This window comes from Diceros bicornis, assembly GCF_020826845.1.
Source record: "Diceros bicornis minor isolate mBicDic1 chromosome 13 unlocalized genomic scaffold, mDicBic1.mat.cur SUPER_13_unloc_1, whole genome shotgun sequence".
In the NCBI taxonomy this organism is placed as follows: domain Eukaryota; kingdom Metazoa; phylum Chordata; class Mammalia; order Perissodactyla; family Rhinocerotidae; genus Diceros; species Diceros bicornis.
In genome coordinates, this window is record NW_026690866.1 from 8,604,376 (window position 1) to 8,608,811 (window position 4,436).

The 4,436-nt window shown below is 38.9% G+C and overlaps 1 pseudogene; it reads left to right on the top strand.

The window, feature by feature from the left end:
* The first annotated feature begins 787 nt into the window (after positions 1 to 787).
* On the top strand, positions 788 to 1,843 carry LOC131401647 (homer protein homolog 2-like; annotated as a pseudogene).
* The last annotated feature ends 2,593 nt before the right edge of the window (positions 1,844 to 4,436 follow it).

Here is a 4,436-nt window from a genome sequence, read left to right on the forward strand (position 1 = left end):
GCTGAGTAGTATTCCATTGTGTATATATACCACATCTTCTTTATCCATTCATCCCTTGATGGGCACTTAGGTTATCAGAGGGGAAGGGGGTAGGGAGGAGGGCGAAAGGGATAATTCGGCACAAGTGTGTGGTGATGGGTTGTAATTAGTATTTGGGTGGTGAACATGATGTAATCTATGCAGAAATAGAAGTATAATGATGTACACCTGAAATTTATACAATGTTATAAACCAATGTTACTGCAATAAACAAAATTTTTTTTAAAAAGTAATATATGACCTCAAGCTGGTTTCACTTAAAACATTCTTTTAAATAACTTCTGGATTAAATAAAATATCTAAATTAAGATTACTTTTAAGGAATCAGAGAACTGTTAAGTGGAAGCATAATGAAAGGAATCAAGGGGCCTGAATTCAGGTGACTAATTCTGCCAATTACTAGCTTAACATGACAGGAAATTCATGGATTCTGAACATTTTCTCTTACCCATCACTAAAATGAAGCTTTAACACTTTGATACTTGTGCACAACATAACATGACTTTCAAATACCAAAAATTAGTCACAGTCGGGGGCCCTGGTGCTGGAAACCATGAGGATATGTAACGATCCTGATTAGGGAGCTGGGCAACTTTATCACCTTGCCCCTGGTGGCACATTCCCTGCTGCACCTGGAGGTGGCGACAGCAGCAGCTTCACAGAGTTGAGAGGTGCCAGGGCTGAGCCATGTGGGCACAGGCCACCTTATGTGCTGCGTGACGAGTAACTGAGAAAAGCAGTGCAGAAGATGAGAGAACAGCCCATCTTCACCATCCAAGCATGTCTTCCAGGTGGACTCCATCACCAAGAACTGGATGTCAGCAAGTGAGCAGGAAGCCACCATATCCTACTTCTAGGTGTCACAAAAACAACTATTGGATCCTAAGTTTTTAAGGAGCCAATGTGATCATAAACAACACAAGCACACTTAATATTACTTTAATTAAAATATCACAGAAGTTTGGGCAGTGGACCAACAGTAGAGCCAAAGTGGTGTTTGGTTTGTGTTTTTCCCCTGAACAGCAGCTGACAAAGTTTGCAGAGAAATTTTAGGAGGTAAAAGATGCTGCCAAAGTAACCAGAAACAAGTCCCAGGAGAAAATCAAATCCTTGCGTAATCATTCCCAAGAATCTGGGTGTGGAACTTCACCCTCTACTCAGGTTTACAGTGTCAATGGGATACACAATGAAAAGGCCTCTCATATGGCTACCTTCGACACACAGCTGAAGTCTGAGAAGGACAAGCTGATTTGTGACATAGAGTGCTGCCAATGTGTAGAAATAGGAGAATAAGCTGCAGCCCCTGCAGGAGAGCAATATCTGGCTGCCCATGGCATTTCAGGAGTCAGTGGCTAGTGTGGAGCAGTGGAAGGGGCAGCTCTTTATCTGCCTTGAAGAGAATGACTGGCTATAGAAGAATATTGAGGACTTGGAAGAATAAAGCAGTGAGATAAACATAGAGAAGGAGAAGAATACCCAGTTGAAGAGAAGAATTGAGGATCTGGGGTCAGAACTCTGAGAAAAGAAGACAGGGTTAAAAGACCTCTGAAAACAAAGTGAAATCAAACCTCAGCTCATGTCAGAGCGTGAATACATCTCTGAGAAGTTAGAGGCAGCAAAGAGCGAGAATCAAGAGCACCTGGAAGACCGAGTGCTTTCTCTAAAGACAGACAATAAGGAAAGTAACTAGCAACCATGCCACCTGAAGGTAAAATTGAAGAACATCCTAGAGGTGCTGGACAGGAAGATCAATGAACTCCATGACTTCTGTGTAAGCCTCTCCAATTTGGACAAGGACAACTAGGGCAGGGATGAGACCACATGGTCCCAAGTGTGTGTGTGAGACAAAATAAGACTAGGACATTCTCCTTTCTGTGTTGCTTCTGTAAATGCAGGTGCAATTTGTTGTGCTTCCAAGCCAGTTGTGTCACCTGCTCTCTCCTCTCCAGAATAGAAATCTCCTCTTGCTTCTCTGGCCTTGAAAGATTGTGGGCAACTGGAAGATTTCTGGAAGAAGCTAGACTTCTGGAAGAAGCCAGATTTCTGGATCTAGCTTAAGGATCCAGAAATAGGTCTGCCTGAAATATTTATGCAGTCACAGCAGGGATATGTATATCTTACTTTTTTTTTTCGGGGAGGAAAAGTAACCCTGAGCTAACATTTGTTGCCAATCTTCCTCTATTTTGTATGTGGGATGCTGCCACAGCATGGCTTGATGAGTGGTGTGTAGGTCTGCACCTGGGATCCAAACTTGTGATCCCTGGGCTACAGAAGCAGAGCATACAAACTTAACCACTACACCAAAAGACTAGCTCCTATATCTTTCTTAAGGGTTATTGCAACCATATTAAATGAAAAAAGTGTTTTATAGTCCAAATATGAATATCCTTTACACTTGCATTTTTAAAAATCATGTTCATAATATTTGAATGCCTACCAGGCACCAGTGCATGGGGTGTAGAGATGACAATTTTCTTCTCAATAAATATTGAGATGCTTTAAAACAACCACTTAGTGGAGACTTGTTCAGTGGAAAAAAGTTTCTGGTGGGTGCATTTTCTGGCACGGGAATCACTTGCATCTACTTTATACCCTTCCTACCAGCCCTCAGTTTATAAGGTTGTGACAATGACTCCATTCTTGGTTTTAATTTCTGAGCATATTGCTGTGCTGTGGGAACATGAAGTTTTGGTGCTTAGCACAGTGTTTGACAGAAAGTAGGTTCTTATTAAATATTTGTTCAATTAAACATAAAAATATAATAAGCACACTCTGCAACTTACAGTCATATGGTATATTGCAGGGTGTATGTGCCTCAATCAAGAAACTCAAGATTTCAACAACTCAAGGCACTGTTACCTCTCACAAAATATCTGTGTGAAATATTTTACTCATGTGTATCACTTCGATGTCTGTAATTTTGAAGAACAACAGAGAAAAAATCTCTTTCTGACAATGGAAAATCTTTAGGAAGTTACAATAATCCTTAAAAGGTCCCACAGAATTGAAATGAACTTGTGGGAACTTTACAGGAACAGAAGTAAACAAAATTATCCAGAGTAGTAATGAAACAGGGAAGTCAGTTCTTCCTCCAGATGCTGGGTGATCACTCAGCCCTTCTATCTGGGTGGGGCGTCCACCTTGATTCCAGAGCAACACAAATCAAACAGATCCGGACTAGAGCAATTCCCCATGGAAGGTCTCCCACGTGTGACAGCACAATAAGAAATTAGGAAACACACAGGAGAACAACTTAAGGAAAAAGGGCCTGTAAAAATAGATGTTAGAATTATGTTTAAAATTTTAAAACAAACAAAAATGGAAATATTGGAAATCAAATAATGAGGAAAGATAAAAAAATACTTGACAAACTATACTTGGAAAAAAAATATAAATTAAAGAGTTAAAATATTTTAAGTTAAAAATTTTAATGTATGGCTTAAACATTAAATTAGATCAAGCTGATGAGAAGATGAGTGAACGGGAATATTAAGCAAAGTGAATCCATTCAAAGTGCAGAACACAGAGAGACACAGTCGAATGCAACACAACTTCAGTTAGAGAGACTTGATGACTGCAGAGAGAATAAAGAAAACATATCTAACTGGATCATGAGATTTAGAGAATATATAAAGTGAATGCTCCTTGACGTCAATCTTAGCAACAATGTTTTGGATTTGACAGCAAAAGCACAAGCAAAAAAAGAAAAAACTAAACAATCGGGACTACTGAAACTAGAAATCTTCTGCAGAAAAAAGATAACCACTAAAAAAATAAAAGGAAACTTATGGAATGGGATAAAATATTTGCAAATGGTATGTCTGATAAGAGGTTAATATCCAAATTACATAAAGAACACAGAAAACTCAATAGCAAAAATAAAAAGCCAAACAAGCTGATTAAGAAATGGGCAGAGGAAGACATGCAAATGTCCAAGTACATGAAAGGCGCTCATTATAACTAATAATCAAAGAAATCCCACTAATATTAGGCAATCCCACTTCTAGGTATGTATCCAAAGGAGATGAAAACAGAATCTTGAAGAGGTATCTACACTCCCATGATTATTGCAACATTATTAACACTGGCAAGATATGAAAGCAATCGAAGTATCTATCAACAGATGAATGGGTAAAGATGTGGTGTATACCATAGAATATTATTGAATCATGAGTAAGAATAAAATCCTGCTATTTTCAACAACATGGATAGAATACGAGGGCACTATGCTAAACGAAGCAAGCCAAAGAGAAAAAGGCAATGCCTGGTATTGCTTACATGTGGAATCTGAATAAAAAAGTCAAACTTATAGAAACAGAGAGTTGAAAAGTGGGCTGGGGTTGGGGGAAATAGGGAGATGTTGGTAAATGAGTACAAATTTTCATCTCTAAGACGAA